Raw genomic sequence first — 21,594 nt, 5'->3', positions numbered from 1 at the left:
TATAGTCCTCATCTTGTTGTTTGTCTTTTTGTGTTTAAGAATTTTATGTAACATCATTATGGGACTTTATCCCATAGATATATATTTTAAGATCTTATCCTCATTGTAAGGCAGGATTGTTATTGACCATTTCATCTGATGGCTGGAAAGTTATTAAGATTGTACCGAGAAGGTATCCCTGGAATGAGACTGGATATGGTCCTTTCTCATCAGGTATCCAGAGAGAACAGTCTTCAGATCAAATGTGCAATGTGTCCTTATTGGTAACTTATAGGCCTAACTCTTATATATTATAAAAAATAGAGAGTGAAAATTGTATATCGCTGTCAATGTCTTTTTAGTCTTGACAAACAAGGAGTAGGCACCACCCAGAGCACACAGTCCTGAGGTGGGGAGATAAGCTGTTAACATGAGGATTGTTGTGGAATGTGGTTGTGGTTTTGAGATAAGAAAGGGCCACTAGGAGACCCTGAATGTGTCCTTTGACAGATGGGTCGTATTGGATGATAAACTTAGTTTAAAATTTGGTGCAAGAAATGTGTAATGAGAGGAAATATTTAATTTGGCTAAAGTAGAAATACATTTATAAAAAAACACTGTATTTCCAGAAGTAACCGTCCTTGTGGGAAGCCATGAGGTCACTTTTCTTGTTGATTCAGGAGCCACTAGAACCTTAGTACATCCAGAAGAGATACCAACTATTGGACTGTCTGCTGCCTGCATAGTGGTAAAAGGAGCAAGTGGTAAGACACAGAGAGCCATTGTCTACGCCAGTGGAGACACCGGGCCCTCAGCACAGGTAAAAGTGCAATTACACAAATTATATTATCAGCTGTGTGGGAGGGATATGATGCAAGCCCTGAGCCTGGGAATAATTCCTACTGCTGCAGGACTATAGGTGAAATCCATGGCTGAGACAATGGTGCTCCAGGGGTATGGGGAATCCAGATACTATTACAGTCTAGATCTAATAACTGCAGGACTATCCTTTATTACTGAGTCCTTCATCAAGGAAGCAATAGATAAAGGTATACAAATGTAGATTTTCACACACCTGAAGAACTACACTGCTGCATGTACTACAGGTATTTCAGGGGTCCTGATATAAAATATGGGAATTTTCATGCTCTAGATTGTTCTTTGCACACCATAGACTGGAATTATAAAGGGAACTGTGCCGTCAGTTGTAAACTGTCAGAACAAATTAAATTGTTGTTTTTGCTTTTTAGAGGCACCGTGCCACATGTTTCCCTCTCCAGATGTAAAGGTAGATCATGGAAATTCCTTGGTGATTTTGTTGAAGAGTGTAAGGAAAGTAACGATGGGAGGATTTGGGTGATGGCTCATTTTACAATGCGAGACTGCAGGCATGTTCACAAGTACTAAAGTGGAACACCATTTCTAAACCCAGTGTCCACCTGCAGCGAGGCGGGGGAACGAGTGAGAAATGCTGATCCTTTCCTAGAATTAGAGGAAGAATTGACCACATACCCAGAATCTTTGTGGTCCTCATGACCTGCAGATGTGGGATTGATAATAGGGGTGATTATACCCTGTCCAGCTCACCTTGTAACACAACCTTGTTTCCAGTAGGGAGGGCGCCCCCATCTGTAAACGAGGCTGTGATTCCAAGAGCCCCCACAGTGCCAGACCCCCATACTCTGCTGAATGACTGGAGGCCGGAACATAAGGTCTTTACAGTGATCTCAGTAATGTCTTCTTCAGCATCCTGGTACATCCAGATAGCCTGGTTTGGTTTGTATTCATATATAAGGGGAGCAGGTATACATTCACCAGTATCCTACAAGGGTACTGTGAATCATCTACTATTGTTTTCCAGGTAAAATCAGCTAACCTAGCTCAATGTGAGTCACCAGAAGGGAGCCAGATGCTCTTATATGTGGATAATAATAATAATAATAATAATCTTTATTTATATAGCGCCAACATATTCCGCAGCGCTTTACAGTTGAACAGTTTCAAACACAACAGTCATAAGTAACAACGTTAACAATACAATAATTAAAGCGAAATAAGACGACCCTGCTCGTGGAGCTTACAATCTACAATGAGGTGGGGGAGATACAAAGCACAGGTTTGTATTTACAATGATGTATTTACAATGACGGTCCAGCCATCTTCAGGGGGTGGGGGTTAGATGGAGATAGTGAATGGGCTACACACACACAAACATAACATGACTTTGATTACTGAATGTGATAGGTCGCTCTGAACAAATGTGTTTTGAGCGAGCGCCTAAAACTATGCAAATTGTGGATGGTCCTAATATCTTGGGGTAGAGCATTCCGGAGGATTGGCGCATCACGGGAGAAGTCTTGGAGTCGGGAGTGGGAGGTACGGATTAGGGCAGAGGTTAGTCGAAAGTCATTTGCAGAGCGCAGCGGTCGGTTAGGCCGATAGACAGAAATGAGGGAGGAGATGTAAGGGGGTGCCGCACTGTGGAGAGCTTTGTAGGTGAGAACAAGTACTTTGAATTGTACCCTGTAATGAATTGGCAGCCAGTGTAACGACTGGTGAAGAGCGGACGTGTCTGAGTAACGATTAGCCAAATGGACAACCCTGGCTGCTGCATTAAGGATAGACTGTAGAGGGGAGAGTCGAGTGAGAGGGAGGCCAATTAATAGAGCATTACAGTAGTCCAGGCGGGAGTGGATCAGGGCGACAGTGAGAGTTTTTGTTGTTTCCATGGTGAGAAAAGGGCGGATTCTAGAGATGTTCTTTAGGTGTAAGCGGCATGAGCGGGCAAGAGATTGTATATGGGAGGTGAAGGAGAGATCGGAGTCGAACATAACACCCAGACAGCGCGCCTGCTGTCGGGGTGTTATTATGGTGCCACCCACTGAGAGGGAAATGTCAGATTTAGGGAGGTTAGTAGATGGTGGGAGCAGAAGAAGTTCAGTTTTGGAGAGGTTGAGTTTCAGATAGAGAGCAGACATGATGTTGGAGACTGCAGACAGACAGTGGCGTTCTGTAGTACAGCGGAGGTAAGGTCAGGGGATGATGTGTACAGTTGTGTGTCATCAGCATGAAGATGGTACAGAAAGCCAAATCTGCTGATGGTCTGTCCAATTGGGGCCGTATAGAGAGAGAAGAGAAGGGGGCCAAGGACTGAGCCCTGAGGTACCCCAACAGTGAGAGGAAGAGGAGATGAAGTGGAGCCAGAAAACAGAACACTGAAGGAGCGGTCGGAAAGATAGGAGGAGAACCAGGAAAGAGCAGTGTCCTTAATGCCTAGTGACTGGAGCCTAGAGAGTAGGAGAGGATGGTCAACAGTGTCGAAAGCTGCAGAAAGGTCGAGAAGAATGAGCAGAGAATGGTCACCATTACGTTTTGCTGTCAGAAGGTCATTGGTCACTTTGATGAGTGCAGTTTCTGTCGAATGTAGGGGGCAGAAACCGGACTGTGAAGGGTCTAGGAGGGAGTGAGTGGAGAGGTAATGGGTAAGGCGTGAGTATATCAGGCGCTCCAAGAGTTTAGAGATGAAGGGGAGATTGGAGACTGGTCTGTTGTTTGTGCAGGATGGGTCGAGGGTGGGTTTCTTTAGTAATGGAGTAATGATAGAGTGTTTGAAGGAGGAGGGGAAAATGCCAGAGGAGAGGGAGAGATTAAAGATTGTAGTTAGGTCAGTTGTGACGACTGGGGAGAGGGAATGGGGTCAGTTGTGCATGTAGTCGGACGAGAAGAGGAGAGGAGCCTGGAGACTTCTTCTTCTGTGATGGGAGCAAATGTGGAGAGTGAGCCAGGGGAAATGCAGGGAGGGATGGGAGTCACTGAACTTGGTGATTGGGAGCGGATTTCCTGACGGATATTGTCTATTTTCTCTATAAAGTGGGAGGCCAGGTCATCAGCGCAAATGTCTGTGATAGGGGCTTGTGCTTTTGGCCTGAGGAGGGAGTGAAAGGTGTCAAAAAGTTTCTTGGGGTTGTTGGATAGTGAGGAGATCAGGGTGGTGAAGTAGGTCTGTTTGGCGAGGTGAAGGGCAGACTTATATGTCCTTAACTTAAATTTGAAGTGTATGAAGTCTTCTGGTGTGCGTGTTTTCCTCCATAAGCGTTCAGCACACCTAGAGCATCGCTGGAGAAATCGGGTTTGCGATGTGAGCCAGGGCTGTTTCACTCTGTGTTTGGAGGTTCTGAGGGTGAGGGGAGCTACTTGGTCAAGGGTGCTTCTAAGAGTGTCATTGAAGTGATGTACAGCCAGATCAGGACAGGACAAAGAAGAGATTGGGGACAATGATGAGTGTAGGGAGTCTGAAAGTGTATGAGGGTTAATGGCTTGTAGATTTCTGACTGAATGGTAGGTAGGAGGGTGCTGGAGTGAGCGAGGATTTGTGAGTGTAAAGGAGAGAATGTTGTGGTCAGAGAGGGGAAGCGGTGAGTTATCTAGGTAGGAGATTGAGCAGAGCCGGGCGAAAACCAGGTCCAGGGTATTACTGTCTTTGTGTGTTTCAGAGGTTGAGAGCTGAGAGAGGCCTAGAGAAGTGGTTAGTGATAGAAGCTGGGATGCAGATGTGGAAGTGGGGCTGTTAATGGGGATGTTGAAGTCTCCCAGGATAAGGGTTGGTAGTTCTGAGGACATGAAGTGCGGCAGCCAGGCAGAGAAATGGTCCAGGAAGTGGGTGGGTGAGCCTGGGGGCCGGTATATGACCGCTACTCTGAGGGAGAGGGGACGAAAGAGCCTGATGGTGTGGACTTCAAAAGAAGGGAATGAGAGTGATGGAACTGGGGGGATGACCTGGAAAGTGCATTGTGGGGACAGGAGTATGCCGACTCCACCACTAGGTCTGTTTGTCGGTCTCGGGGAATGGGAGAATTGTAAGCCACCATGGGAAATGGCAGCAGGAGAGACAGTCTCAGAATTCTGAATCCAGGTTTCCGTGAGGGCCAACAGATTCAGAGAGTTTTTCAGAAAGTAATTGTGTAGGAAAGGAAGCTTGTTGCATACAGACCGTGGATTCCAAAGGGCACAATTGAAAGAAGGAGATGAAGGAGTGCAAGTGATATTAGTAAGATGACATGCTATTGGCATTAAAAGAAAAAAAGAAAAAAAAAATTGGTAACAAAAGGGGTTATTTTTAAAGATGACCTATATGTATGAACTGCCCAGTGACCTCCTAAGATATGTCATAGTATTGAGCCATGGCATAAGCTATGTCTCAACAGGAGGGATGGTAGAGGTCATATCTTACGTATTTATGATGTATGGCTTTACTAACTATTAAAAATTTTTGTTTAATCTGCATTACTTGTGCAAAAAATAATTCCTAAAGGAATCTGAGACCAGAGAGAGGACAATGTCCTCACCCTGAATACTTATTCCAACACATTTGTATGGATTTTATTGAACAAGTGTGAGGGAAAAAGTCCGGCCTTGTTATTGTGGATGCTTTCAGCAGGTGGATTGAAGCTGTCCACCCTGATGCATTAATGGTATCGAAGGCCCTTCTAAAGGAAATCATAGCCAGATTTGGGGTTCCAGAAAATATATAGTAAACTAAGTAAAGTTATTATTACCTAAAAACATTGTCAATTGAGTTGGGAAACCGCTGTGCCTGTCATCCTCAGTCAGCCGGACTAGTTGGGAGACACAGTGGGAGCTTGAAAAATAGGTTGACAAAGACCATGCAGGAAACAGGAAAAATTGGTTGCACTGTCTACTATTGGTTGTACTAAATATGTATGTCACACGGACATCGGTAGTGCTGACAGCCTTTGAAGTCATATACGGGAGATCTTTTCTGTTACCTCAGCTAAAGCTCTTTAGAAGGATAGATGAGGAAGTTGATTGTACATTAGCAGAATATATGGCTAAGATATTAACTCACAAAGAAGTTTCTACTCCTAGTTTTGTTCCAGGAAACCAACTAACAAAACCGGAGATCGTAAAAGCTGCAGACTGGGTCCTTGTGAAGGTGATAAAGAAGAGACACCAGCACCATCCTAAGTGGAAAGGTCCTTACCAAGTCCTGTGGACTTCTCCTACTGCGGTCAAGATTCTTGGGTCCATCGCTCACACTGTAAACTTGTCAGACAGGTAGGGACAGAGTAGGATCTGACTTGCTTGTCAAAGTCCAGCTACAAAGGGAGGTTTTCCATAAGGGAAAGCTTGTCTCAAACTGGTGAAGTCTCCCATTCATCCCCCTACCCGGACAAGACGGTCAGATCTAGGATGTGTACATCAGGGTTAGTCATATGTATATTCTTTGTGACCATGGTGATGGGAGATTGGAGGGTAATAGACCCAGCAGGAGAGGAAAGTCCAGGGTGGTAGAATGGTTTCAGATTTAAGACTTTCAAGCTTACTTTTGAAATTGGGCAGGAGGCCGCCATGTTAGTGGATTTCTGTCTGTTGTATAAATGATACAGAGATAGGGAACAAGCTGTGAAACTAGCAGAGTCTGATAAGTATGTTTGTGTTATGAGCTCTAATAGCAGAGGGGATGAATGTGTGTGAATGGAGTACAGCAGCATGGACAATTGCAGCCCGAGACTATAGGTATAAGCCTTACGGCTACATAGATTTAAAGCCTGATTCTCCATTAGGAAAAAGGAGATCCCTTTACACAAATAAGAATAATTGTAATCAGCTACTGAGAACTTTTTAAAAAACCCTAAGATGAGGGATCAAAGGTTATAGGAGCTGATATGTCAGGAACAGACCCAATAGGACATTTTTACATAGAAGTTCAGAATAATAGCATACATAGACCCAAGGAAGGTATGTCAGAAAAAACCCTAATAGAGTCTATAGGGTTCATAGTTAGATTGTCTAACCTAACTTATGAAGATAAACTAGCTCTAGAGAGAGGCTGTGAGAAGAATGAATGGTTAGAATGGCTTAAATACATTGCAAAAAGGTTTAAAAAATTAAGTTATATAGTAAAACTTATGTCTCCTCAGAAAGGGAAGGAAAATGTAAAATGTTATCATTTTTATATCCTCCACATGAGAAACCGGATATCCACCACAGGTGATTGCTAATCCTGGTAATTATACTTGTTTTAGTCTTCCAGGGCATGGGCACGACTTCGGAGAGCTCCAAGGCGACTCTTGTAGAGAATGGATCATTGTCTCCCACAGGGCCAAGTACTCAGCCATATGGTCTGACCACACTACCCTGAGAGCGGATGTATGGTGGTTATGCGGTGATAAAAGCATAAGAGCCAGACTACCACATGGTTCCCGAGGGGATTGTGCGGTGGTCCAGCTAATCATGCCGTTCCACCTGTTGTCAACAGGGATATGGCCAAAGGTACGTAGTGAAAGAGACAGAAGCGTGAAACTCCCCAAGGATCCTTCCATTCTAGTATCTACAGAGATGACATTGGAGTTCCCAGGGGAGTGACCAACGAGTACAAGGCTAGGATCCAGGTAGCAGCCGGGTGGGAATCCATAATTTGGTGGGTGATTATAAAAATGAATGTAGATTGGATAAACTACTTATACTATAACCAGCAGAGATTTGTTAATTATACCCGAGATGCAGTTAAAGGGATAGCTGAGCAATTAGGACCAACTCCTCTCATGGCTTGGTAGAATAGGATGGCATTAGACAAGTTAGTAGCAGAAAAGGGAGGTGTATATAAAATGTTTGGAGGATTTTTGTTGCACCCTTTATCCCTAATTCAGATCCTGATTGAAGTATCTCCAAAGCTTTTGATGGACTGACTGCCCTGTCTAATGAATTAGCAGAGAACTCTGGATATGACGACATATTCCTGGATTGAAGGATGGTTTGGGAAATGGTCCGGATTATTCATTTCTGCGTTGACATCTCTTACCATCGTGGCCGGAGTGCTGATTGTTTGTGGATGCTGTTGCTATTCTATGTATTAGAGGACTTGTTCACAAAGCTAGGAGGGATAGCTAATACTAGAGAAGAGAGAGGGAGGATTCAAAAAGATTTAAATAAACTGGAGAAGTGGGCAGCAACTAACAGAATGGTTTTTAACAGGGAGAAATGCAAAGTACTACATCTGGGCAATAAAAATGAAAAAAGCATATACAGAGTGGGAGGAATAGGGCTAAGTGACAGCATATGAGAAAAAGACTTGTGTATACTAATAGATCACAGACTGAATATGAGTCAACAGTGTGAAGCAGCAGCAAAAAAGGCAAATGCAATTCTAGGATGTATTAACAGAAGCATACAGTCTAGATCACGTGAAGTCATTATTTCCCTCTACTCCTCTTTGGTCAGACCTCATCTGGAATATTGTGTCCAGTTTTGGGCACCACATTTTAAAAAAGACATCAACAAACTGGAGCAAGTTCAGAAAAGAGCGACCAGAATGGTGACCGGTCTGCAAACCCTGTCTTATGAGGAAAGGTTGCAAGATTTGGGAATGTTTAGTTTGCAAAAGAGAAGACTGAGAGGAGACTTAATAGCTGTCTAAGGGCTGTCACATTGTAGAAGGATCAACTTTATTCTCATTTGCACAAGGAAAGACTAGAAGCAATGCAATGAAACTGAATGGGAGGAGACACAGATTCAATGGAAGTCTTCAAACAGGGGCTGGACAGACATCTGTCTGGGATGATTTAGCGAATCCTGCTTTGAGCAGGGGGTTGGACCAGATGGCCCAGGAGGTCCCTTCTAACTGTACGATTCTATGATTCTATGATTCTATGACTGATTGACTCTGCCATAACAAAACCTATGTATCAAGGAATGGAGACCTTGGAATCCAACGAAAGAATGAAAATTTTTGGACTTAATGATAAATATACATATTACTCTCCCTCTAGATTATATGAAGATCTGTGAAATCTGACAAAAAGAAATCTGTCCCCAATGTGTACAGATAGATGATTTTATTACAAGATGAGGGAATGTTATAATAATTGTAATAAAGTCCTTTCTTTTGTGTGCATGGGTGTATGTGTGTATATATATATACCCATGCGTGTATGTATGTATGAGCGTGTATATATATATATATATATATATATATATGTATCTATGCACATGACTGCATATATGCCATTTATTTTTGCTTAAGACTTTGAAACTCTTTTCAGCTGACTGTATTGTAAAGACATCGGTGTTACTTTTGGGTGTTACTTTTTGTGAACATTAGCAGGTTTTCCTTGTCTTGCGTGACTTCTCTGTTAACAGAGATAAGGATAGCCCAATGCTAAGCAAATTGTATTTACTATTCTGCAAATGCAATATGTTTCAACACCCTTTGGGTTTTGCTATTTAAACTCTTAAGAATATGTATTGAGTTAGACAGAGGACGGCCCACACCTGGTGTGGTCGTCATTCTCTCTCCATGCCGGCATGTCCAATAAAGAAGCATCTTACTTACTTACTTCTCTTAAAGAAGCATCTTACTTATTCAGGACGATTTCTAATTGGAAGACTGAAACTCCCTTGACATGAACACACTGACAACCCCAACTCACCACAGACCCAGATTTCCAATGCAAAACTGGATTATGAGTTTGCAACCAAGGAAAACCCGGAAGAATAGTATCATGCAAATTATGCAACACCAAAAATTTACAATTTTCTTGGTGGTCTGGGGCAACTCGCATTGTCACCTGGGTCCAAAAATGAGGTTTATTCTCCGCCAAGGATCGCCGGTGGGTCTATTCACAAGGAATGGGTCACCCACTCCATCGTAGGGCATCAGCCTAGTCGCAGTGCAGGGTCAGTTTTCCCCTCTCCTTCCCTAGTCCTGTGCTGCAGAACCGTAGCAGTAGCCCCCCACATCCATTGCTGTGAAGCGTTGGCCTCCTGGAAATCCCATCCCATGCTGGTGCGGCAGGTTCGTCGGTGATCAGGGGTGTGGGGGCTGGGATAAGATCTCATTGCCGAGATCTCAATCTGCGCATGCGCCAAGCTGACGGCCATTTTCCCAGAGGCCATTTTAGTGGAGGCCACTGCATCGCAGCAATAGGGATGTGAGGGGCTCCGGGCTTTCAGAAAATGTTGGCGGAGCCTCGCACCACTGTGCACCGCCGAATACTGCCGCACCAGCCTGAGAAGGGAGTGTGATCATCACCCTGCAGCATCGGACCACCGCAGGATCCCCCGACTCCTGCTACCGCCACACTACTTGTAAGTATATTCCGACTATAAGATGCACCCCTATTTTCCCCCCACATTTTTTGGAAAAAAGTGCATCTTATAGTCCGAAAAAAACCGGTATGTCCCTTATCATGAGCCCCATCATGGCATATACAGTGGAGAAAATAAGTATTTGATCCCTTGCTGATTTTGTAAGATTGCCCCCTGACAAAGACATGAACAGTCTATAATTTTTAGCATAGGCTAATTTTAACATTGAGTGATAGAATGTCAAATATAAAATCCAGAAAATCACATTGTATAAATTATATAAATTTATCTGCATTTTGCTGTGAGAAATAAGTATTTGATCCCCTACCAACCATTAAGAGTTCTGGCTCCTACAGACCAGTTAGACGCTCCTAATCAACTCGTTACCTGCATTAAAGACGGCCGTCCTACAGGATTCTCCGGTGAAGTGAGAAAGGGAGGTCACGAAGCCGCAAGTATGCAACTTGCATACATGCGGTCACGAGCCAACTAGACATGCGTGGCCTCACTCAATCACTCAATGAAAATAAATTGAGCAAGGCCAGACATGTCTAGTCAGAATGTGGACAGAAATACACAATCGTTCGGTTGTGCTCACACTCACTGATGGCACTAGAGAATCCTGACAACATTGAGCACTGTGAATATTCAGAAGCCTACAGTTATGTAGGGTTACTGCAGACTTTCATCTCAAACTGGACAAGCCCTTTAATTATAAAATGAAGTACTGTAGCATGCCAATCCTAACAGTGTGTAATATACTGAATGTCAGGATTCAGCTCTGCTTGCTGGTTCCAGCAGTCATCACATGGCCACTTTACTCATATGCGACTTTTATACTTACAGTTAATTCTTCTCTTTTCTCTGCTCTATGTAGAATCAGGAAGTCTCTTTTCCCTGCATCAATCATTCCCCTCTTCAATACCTGACCCAGTTGCTCCGTCCTCCCCCTATGAGGGACTTTTGCAGTGACTTATGTGTCATGCAGGAAAATAAACTTTTTCTATTTCTACTTTTTGCTTAGAAGGATTCAGCTAGTCTGTTTCTAATCATGTGATGTCATAGATAAAATGGAGAAGAGAATTAACTGCGTATAAGGGCAAAATGAGCAATTGTCAGCACACAATACTGTATAATATGATGACTGCAATATATTAAGAGGATTAAAACTTTGATGGGAGGAGAATTGCTTTAATTGGCAACCTATCACTTGGATAACCAACTAATGCAGAGGTACACCCGCTCCCCTCATTCTCCGCTCCCCCCTACATATTTCCCTTTTTACGTCTTTAACTCTTCTATTCCTATTGATTCTGTTTTGTAATGGTAATGTTGTTAGTTCTAGTCTATCACAAGGATAATATACAAACTGTTTTTGAAGTTTCCTTGATTAGACAAGAATATCTAAATATATATTGCTCAAAAAAATAAAGGGATCACTAAATAATGCAATGTATTGTTTAGTGTTCCATTTATTTTTGTTTTGAGCAGTTTATATGTTGTATAATGAAGGCATACTCAAGCTTTTTGTCCAATGTGATAAAAAGACAATAATTTATTTAAATATAGATGGTTAATGTCTGTCCGCAGAATATCAAATATGATTGGTCAGTTTTCTGCGGTCCTCTCTGGTTGTCCCAATCAGGCTCGTGGTTGTATGGTTGGTTGTATGGACACGTGGATGATGTTGGTGTCCATGAGCTTCCAATACTTCTGGCAGCATGGGCTCCTAAAAGACAAATAGTATAGATATAATGCAATTACATCTCTATGGAATTAATATCAGGTAAACAGTACCATTACATGGCATGTCTTACTTGTACTGACTATGGCCTAGAGACTGCAAAACGTTACGGTGATAATTACACTATTATCTAAACTAGCGCAGCAGGTGGCATCGGGCGGCACCAAGTCCTATTACTAACAACCCCCCCATCAACGCTTCCTAATAAAACCTGCATCTTTTATTTATTCCCCTGGCTGGTCGCCTATCAGTCCAGGGGAATTTATTTATTACTGTCCTGAATAAGGAAGCCAATACATGTTAGATAAAAGTATATATATATATACACCTATAGGTATACATACCTAATGCTCGCCGGTGATAACGGCACGACACAAGGGGCACGTCCGATGGTAGAGACGCCATGTGTCTAGGCACACAGTATGAAATGAATGGCCACACATTAAAGAAGTGATGTTGTCTCCTTGTTGAACATCTAAACAAATTGGGCAATTTTCACAGTCATACTGTGTGCTGGTCCTCGAGGGTGCGACTACTGGGGTGTCATTGTGGGCCGGCTCTGTCCTCTGTGATTCGCTGTCCGATTCATCGTCATCATTATCATCACTGTGCATTGTCACTGTAATGAGCTCTCTATACATGTAGATCTCTATCCTCATTCTATTGTACTGAGATCTGATATGATGTACAAAAGTGAGTGGAGGTGTTATTGTGGTTGAGTGTCCATCCCGTCTTTGAAATACTTCAATGCTGATATTAAAGGGTCCTGAAAAGCAAATAGTGCAGATATAATGAATGTATGAAATATCTCTATGGAAATGTGACATTATGTAAATGGTAACATTGCATTAGCTCCCATGTGTTGCTTGTCCATGACCCAAAGACTGCAAAACACCGGCAGAATTGTCATATAAGGAGATCACAGTTCTTGATTAGGATAATTCATTTTGTGCAGTTTAGGTCACCTTAAAGTCAAGATTATTTGTATTTAAAGAGAATTTGTCTGCAGGTTTTTTTGTTATAATATGAGAGCAGCTAAATGTAGGGGTAGAGAACCTGATTGCAGTAAAGTATTATTTACTGGCTGCTTGGTGCAGTTTTAAGAAAATATCTAATTTCTCTGCTGATTATACTGAAACTACAGAGCAAGCTACTGAGCAAGTGACACATCGCTGTAATCAGGGTCTCTGCCCCTACAGTATGCGGCTCCCAGATTATATAGCAAAAATCTGCTGACTGATTCCATTTACTTATGAAGGAGGAGAGAGGAAGCAAGCGTTCATTAATTCCAAGAAAATTAAACATTTGTGATGGAAGAGTTGTCGTTGTTGGAACAAACCATTGGGTAAATGTGCCATGGTTACCTAGTAAGTCAGCGATGTTTTCCCGTGTGTAGTTTCTTATATTGAGCTTGTGTATATTCACTATATGGTGAATATATGGCTGTAATATTGGTTATATTGGTGCTTGTGTAGTGGCAGCTTGACTATATGATTTGGATTTTCAGTGTTCCCTTTTATTTTTCTGTTGATGGAGTTACTAACATATTTAAAGGTTGAAGAGAATCTGCAAAATATTATATGGCTACAAAGCCCTATCAGATTAGCAATACCTTCTACTGATGCGTTTAGTTATCCATTATGGAGGAATTAATCAAAAACAATGTTTCTTATGCCACCCTTGATCAAAAGTTCACTGGAGGAAAAGGCACCAAATTCATTAAGAGATCCTATTTTACAGGCTGCTTGTGTGCCAAAACCAGAAATCTACTCCAGATCATAAATATTTTATTTATTCATCATATATTTATCATATTTAGCTTTTGTAGCTTTCATATCCCTTTTAATAAACTTAGGGGGTACCCAAAAGAAACAGGAACTGTCTTCTGCGGGGCGAGACACTTGTAGTAGGGGCTTCTGCCGCTAGATGAATATTCGGGGAACCCTTCTGAGTCAGTCTGCCAGCTCTCCAGAGGATGACTCCTGTTTCTTTTGGGCATCTCCTCATAGTTTGAGATTTAATTAGAGGGTAATAGGGAATGGTTTAGTTGGGATATTTGGTTTTCAGATGTAAAAAGGCAATGGTTGAAATTACCTGAATTTTGAAATCTGAATGTTCTCCTGTCTGTCCTCCTGTTTCTCCTCCTGTTTCTCCTCCTGTTTCTCCTCCTACTTGGCATGACGTCAATGTGTCTCTGCTTTAAAGTCCTTGTGAAAATCCAAAAAAATCCAGCAAGGGAAGTCAAAACTCTGTGATGCAAAAGTGTATCACTGAAAAATGGCAGCGGAATGCTGGTGTGGAAGGGTTTTATGCTGAGAATTCTACGGGTCACAATCACCAAAGTTCCGATTGTCAGGGCGACATCTCTGACATCAGACTCAGTGTACATTGATACTATGGTATTATAACATTATTATATTATTTTTATATTATCATTATTATTATTATTATAACAAGACAAACATAGAGGGCTTTTGTGGCATTTCCATGTAATAAATGAAAAAATACTAATTTGTAAATTCATAAAAACGAGCAAATCCATGTGAAAGTGAAATAAAAGCTGACGCATTTCTGGTGCAAACAGGCGTCCTTAGTAGTGCTGAGCATTCCGATACTGCAAATATCAGGTATCAGCCGATATTTGGCCGGCCGATATTCGCGGTATTGGAATTCCGATACTGAGTTCCGATACTTTTAACATATCGAATACCAGAATCGGAAGTTCCCATAATGCTATGAGCCAGTTTGATTTGATTCAGCCAATGAGGAATCCTAAGAAGTGTGGGCACATCCTGTTAGGCATGTAGGCATGTTAACTAATGGCATGGCTGTGATTGGCTGCTGAAATGATGTCATGATGCACTATAAAAGCATCATGACATCCGCCGTCGCCACCATTTTGGGTTCACTCTGCTGTGAATTCAGCTAGGGACAGGACGCTGCTCTTCTGACTCTGAGGGACATTTAGAGATAGCGATTTGCTATATTGTGCTTTACCCAGGCTACTTTAGCAACCCCTGTGTGAAGCTTTCTTTTGCCTTGCAGCACTGTTCACAGCTGTCTGCAAGGTCTGTGTGTGTGAGTGCAGCTCACGCTGTAGTGTGTTCTGCAGCCACCTCTGGTTGTAGGCCGCTCAGCGTGCGTCACTGCCTCATACATATTTTTTTTTTATTGCTGCTCATTTTTACTGATTTCCCCTATTAGTGTGTGTGGTGCCCCCATGAGTATGGTCACCACAGTGGCTTTGCCTTCCTCCAGGGGAGGGTAATGCCAGGCTTGGAGGCAATGATGGGTCTCTCTTGCAGTCAATCCATGCATGTAACATAGTTCCACTCCAGGCCAGCAGGGGGAACTCTGAACCGGGATTGACGGGAGGAGTGCTCTCTGAGGGCCAAGAAGAGGAGGAGGGAGTTAGTCTGTGGAGGTTGAAGTGTGCAGACGTATGGAAGGAGTGCTGAGATAGAGCTGAGAGGAAGATCTCATCTCTGGAGAGAGCGCATGAACTGGAGCCTGGTCTCCACGGTTGTACGGATACTAACGGTCCTGCAACAGACACCAGAGGAGTAGGAGGCTGTAAATGCCCTACTGCCATCTAAGACTTGAGGGCACAACAGCAGCTTGGATAGTGAGCCGGGACTCAGGAGAGAGAAGTCCCCGAGATAGGCTACAGCTGTCTGCCTTGCAAGTGAGGTTCTTGAGAACATCTGACAGGAGGAACTCCAGTGTAACTCAGTACTGGAAGTACTTCAATTTGAATAAGCGCTAGTAAGGAGACTGCACAGCCCGTCTGCTGAGAGAGAATCCCTGTATTGCTTCCAAGCTAGCCTGCTCCAGTACCATCTGTAATCAGGACCCTGGACTGCAGTTATCAAGTAAAGGTACAGAAATTGCACCCCGCTGTGTCTTATCTGCTTCCTACCTTTCCGGCACTGCTACATCCCCGTGCCAACCACAGCTACACTGCCCTGGGACTATAGATTCACCTGTGGGGAGCTTTTACATCTTTGCTGCACCATACCATCAGTCCCAGTGGATCTGCATGCAGCGTCGGCTTAACATCTCACTTGCCGAACACCACAGGTGGTGTCACGAACTATTCATCTAACTACATTCCACCATTCACATCTTCCTATTACTTGGGCCCCCAGGGCCACGGTCCGGGAGGGCGACCCAACTTGGCGTCACGAGCAGGATATCGGAGCCTGGTACCCCCCTGGTCCTGTGTGCCATAGACTGTGTTTGAGAAAAAGACTGTGTGTGATATTGGCGCCAATTGCCACCATTGCCGTGTTGCTTGGCGCGCGCGGGAAGAAGGGGCGGGCCTTCATGGGCGGAGCCTGCCACAGAGCGCGAAGAAGTAAATTGCCGCACGGGAAGAGAGGACAGCGCGCGAGAAGAGGAGGAGCTGAGGCCTACAGCCCGGATCATCGGGCCTGCGAAGTGGCTGCCGGTGAGCTCACACAACCCCCAGCCCTGGCTATCATTAACTAGGGGGGAGAGAATGTCCGCGCCACAAGGCGATGCAGCGGTAGACGCCGCCGCCAACCTCGCAGCACCGCAAGGAGGAGCGCCCGCCGCAGCGGTCCCCATAATGCTGCTGTCTATGCCTTACATACCGGGAGTGGCCTGGCTAAAGCAGTACTCAGGTGAGTCACATACCCTGAGTGAATTTAAAGAGAAGCTGTGCAGTTTGTTTAAAGTATACCCTCTGACAGAGAGCCAGAAAGTGAATATCCTGATTGGACAGCTAACGGGTGCAGCGCAGAGAGAAGTGAAAACCTGGCAGGACACTGATAAAGAGACTGTTGCAAAGATCCTGGCCAAGCTGAGAAGCACCTTTGACACCATCACTGCAGCTGAAATCAAGATGAGGTTCTTTGGCTGTAAATAGAAGGTGCAGGACAGTATAAGGGACAATGCTCTCAACCTGCAGGAGGCGCTGCGAGCAGTTAAGCAAGTTGATCCTGACAGCGTGAAGGAAGAGGATAAACTGTTAAAGGAGCAGTTCATTGAAGGACTCCTATCCAGAACCCACAGAGGACAGTTGCGCATCATAACCCTGCCAAACCCTGATCTGGACTTTGCTGATTTTAAGGACAGGGCTATTCGGGTACTGCAGGAATCAACTGACAGCCTTCCAGCGCCCCCTAGGCTCCCAGCGATCACTTACCACCAGGAAGCAACATCTTTTCCTTCCATCCCTGTGGAGGCTGATGCACAGACTCTGGATAAAGATCCAACTGAAGAGCTGCGTCTTCAGGTCCAGGAGTTGACCAAAGGGATGGCTGCCCTTACCAAAACCGTGCAGTCCCTGCAGGTGTCCTCCAAGGGAAAGATCCAGCTTGCTTCCAGTCCAGAGGATGCTCAGTGGCTCCGGAGGAGGAGAGCCCCGCCACTTCGAGGGAGGAACAACGATCGCTATGACCAGGACGGACGTCCCATCTGTCGTCGTTGCTACAAGGCCGGTCATCTTGCAAGATTTTGTCCTTTAAACGAGCAACCCCTGGAGCAGAGGGCCAACCCCCAGGAGTAGGACCACAAGGCCCAAGGAACTGGTGAGCCAAGTATGTGGGAGAGAGACCGATCCTTCCTGTGGTGATTGACAGCATCCCCATAAAAGCTTTGCTGGACACTGGCTCCCGGGTGACCACTATGCCGTACATTCTGTACAAGAGGTATTGGGCTGATTCAGAACTTATCCGTGGCCCAACTGATGAAATAACAGTAGTTGCCAGTAATGGTCAGTCTTTGCCACAGATAGGATGTAAAGAAATTACTGTTAAAGTGGCGGGTAGAGCTAAAGTCTCAAGGTCTAATAGTTGTTGATATTGATTGACGTGACTGTAATCCCATGATGACTCTTGGTACAAATGTAATTGAAAACTGTCTGTCCGAGGTTATTGTCTTGTTGCAACAGGTGGCCGAGACTGCTGGTTCCAGTGAACAACGAGTCCTGCAGAAGGAGATCAGAGCCCTGATGCAAAGACAACAGGTAGAACTCTCTGGTGGAGAAATTGGCAGTGTCAGAGTGAGTGATCCCTTCCCCATTGCAATACCCCCCAGATGTGAAATGTTGGTTTGGTGTCGGGCAGCTATAGGTCTTAGGCTGTGTGCACACGCTGCGGATTTTGCTGTGGTTCCGCAGCGGTTTTGGCCGCTGCGGACCCGCAGCAGTTTCTGCTGCGGTGTACAGTACAATGATTCCCTATGGGAATCAAAAACCGCAGTGCAGACGGTGCGGAATTTTCCGCGTGGATTATCTGCGGTTTTCAATCCGCAGAAAGAATTGACATGTCAATTCTTTCTGCGGATTCTCCTGCGGTTTGCCATCTCCTCCATTGAGGAGATGAAAAACTGCAGGGCAAAACCGCAGAGCAATCCGCAGGTAAAACCGCAGGTCTTTTGACCTGCGGTTTCACCTGCGGATTGTACAAAATCCGCGCGGATGAATCCGCACCTTTTCCGCAGCGTGTGCACACAGCCTTAGAGGGAGAGATTACCAGGCATTAGTAGAACCAGTAAACTCCGAAAGCAGGCCCACTGTCCTGACAGCCAGAGGGGTGGTTGATCTACGAAAGGGGAGAGTACCTGTACGCCTTTTGAATTGTGGGGAAGAGAAGGCCACGATACCTCAGTACGCCACAGTTGCTAAGCTGCTTACTGTCAATAACAACTCTTTGCAGGCAGCAGAGCCCTTGGTCTCATCTGATCAGGTGGAGGACAATGGCTCTGTGAAGCAGATGGAGGAGTGGTGCCAGCAACTGCAGGTGGGAACTGATTCTATGCCCTCCTACCAGAAAAATGAGGTTTACAGAGTTACACAAGAGTATGAGCGGGTATTCAGCAAACACCCACTAGATTTTGGGTAGGCAAAAGTGGTTCAACATCATATCCCCACTGGAGACCATCCACCCATAAAGGAGAGGTACAGACCTATACCCCCAACACAATACCAATGTGCTAAGAGTATGTTGAGGGAGATGAAGGAAGCAGGCGTTATCAGAGACAGTTTTAGCCCATGGGCAGCTCCCATAGTTTTTGTAAAGAAAAAGGATGGTACCATGAGAATGTGTGTTGCCTACCCACTACCTAGAATTGAGGAATCATTAGCTGCACTTAAAACTGCTAACTACTTTTCCACCTTGGATCTCACTAGTGGGTATTGGCAGGTTCCTGTGGCAGAAGCAGACAAGGAGAAAACAGCACTTACCACCCCAATGGGTCTCTGTGAGTTCAACTATATGCCATTCGGGCTCTGCACCGCCCCAGGAACATTTCAACGGCTGATGGAGTGCTGCCTGGGACACATGAACTTTGAGACGGTCCTGTTGTATCTGGATGATGTCATTGTTTTCTCCAAAACCTATGAACATCATCTGGAACACCTGGCTGAAGTGTTTGAAGCTTTGCCCAATTTTGGTCTGAAGGTGAAGCCCTCCAAGTGCCACCTCCTGAAGCCCAAGGTGCAGTACCTCGGTCATGTGGTCAGTGCAGAAGGTGTGGCACCAGATCCGGATAAGGTCACCGTCATCCGGGACTGGCCGAAGCCCAGAAACCTTCATGAAGTACACCAATTCCTGGGACTGGTAGACTACTACCAGAGATTCATCAAAGGCTTTACTGAAATAGCCACCCCTATGCAAAATCTTCTGGTAGGGCAGTCCAAGAAGACCAAACAGAAAAATTCCACCTTTGAATGGACTGAAGAGTTGGAAAGGTCCTTCACCAGATTGAAGATGGCTCTCACAGGAGATGAAGTTCAGGCCTACCCAGATTATGACATACCCTTTGTGTTGTACACTGATGCCAGCAACGTGGGACTAGAAGCCGTAGTGTCGCAGGTACAGAATGGGAAAGAAAGAGTGATCACCTACGCCAGCAGGAAGCTGCGCCCCATTGAAAGGAATACTGACAATTACAGTTCCTTCAAGCTGTAGTTCCTTGCCATAGTCTGGACTGTCACCAAAAGGTTCAAACATTACCTAGCCTCCTCCAAGTTCACTATCTTCACGAACAACAACCCATTGACGCACTTGGACACTGCAAAACTAGGTGCACTGGAACAGCGATGGATGGCTCGGCTATCTAGCTATGAGTTTACCATCAAGTACCGGGCAGGGCACAAGAATGCCAATGCTGATGCGCTGTCCAGAATGCCTAACCTACCAGATGCAGGAGAAGACCTTGAGGCTCTTGAAGAAATAGAGTTACCTCCCTTTCACCGGCCACTTGCGGCCCAGCATGCTCAAGGAGTGAGAAACAGATGGTCTGGCTTGAAGGAGGTCACCCTGAATCCATTGCCCCATCATGACTGGGCAGAAACGCAAGATAGTGACCCTGCAGTCTGCCTGGTGAAGGAGCTACTGTCACAAGCTGACTCACGCCCAGAGTCGGATGCTCCTGAAGAAACCCAGCAGTTGTGGAAGGAGAGAGGCCGGCTGTTCATCTATGAAGGAAAGCTGTGTCGGAGGAGTATCAATGCCCGTACTCATGAGCTGGTCTGGCAGGTGGTAGTCCCAAAGAGAGAGGTATCAGTGGTCCTGGAAGCATACCATAATGGAGCTGGACACTTCGGATGGAAGAAGTTGGAAGCATTGCTCCAGGAGAGGTTCTACTGGGCTGGTGTGAGGAAAGCCATTGAGAGATGGTGCCGGGAGTGTGGACAATGTAATCTGTGCAGAAAGGATCGAAACAGCCAGAGGGCTCCTCTACAGCCAATCATCACCAAACAGCCCCTTGAGTTGGTAGCCCTGGACCATGTGAAGCTGGTTCCAAGCCGGACAGACTACATCTATGCTCTTACCATTGTGGACCACTACTCAAGATTCCTGGTAGTTGTGCCTGTCAAAGATCAGATAGCCAGGACAGCAGCCAGAGCATTCCAACAGCACTTCTGTAGACCACATGGATATCCTGAAAGAGTGCTTACAGATCAAGGTCCAGCTTTCGAGGCGGAAGTGTTCCAAGAATTCTGTAACTTGTATGGTTGTAAGAAGATCCGGACAACACCGTATCACCCACAGACCAATGGCATGTGTGAGAAGATGAACCAGGTAGTGATTGACCTACTGAAGACTTTGCCCTTGGAGGAGAGGAATCTGTTGCCAGAGAAGTTGCCAGATCTGTTGGACCTCTACAACCATATTCCAGTAAATTCCACCAACTGTACCCCAGCCTTCTTAATGAGAGCAAGACCAGGTAAACTGCCTATTGATTTGGACATGGGAGTCCTTACGCCCGAAGTAACGTCACCAAATGCTGACTGGGATACAGAAAGACAACAACAGTACAGAAGAGTTCAAGAATGTGTGGAAAAGAGTCTAGCCCAGGCAAGACAAAGGCAGGAAAAGCTTTACAATCAAAATGCACCTGCCGTTCCTTTGTCGGCGGGAGAACAAGTCTTAAAAAGGAAGAGAAGATTGCACAAATTGGATGATCAATGGGAAGCTGAACTTTATATCATTCTGCCCTCAAACTTTGATAATACCAAGATATGCCTTATTAGCAAAGATGGAGGAGAAACCTCAGCAGCAATATCAAGAGATGACCTGAAACTATGTCCTGACCTGCTGAAGGAAAGAGTGGAAGAACCAGATAATATCCAACCCATAAAGGAAGAAGAGAAGGTCAGCACCATACTTGAGGAATTCCCTGCGAAATGGACTAAAGTAATTGATGCTATAGTGGTGCCAGTGTTGACATTTCCCCAATTGGTAGCACTGGAAGACGTGACTCAAGGAAATCCTGAGGATCAGGAAAATCAG

Source organism: Dendrobates tinctorius, unplaced genomic scaffold, assembly GCF_039654945.1.
Source record: "Dendrobates tinctorius isolate UK_male_01 unplaced genomic scaffold, ASM3965494v1 ptg000029l, whole genome shotgun sequence".
Taxonomy (NCBI): domain Eukaryota; kingdom Metazoa; phylum Chordata; class Amphibia; order Anura; family Dendrobatidae; genus Dendrobates; species Dendrobates tinctorius.
This window is presented reverse-complemented; position numbering follows the sequence as displayed.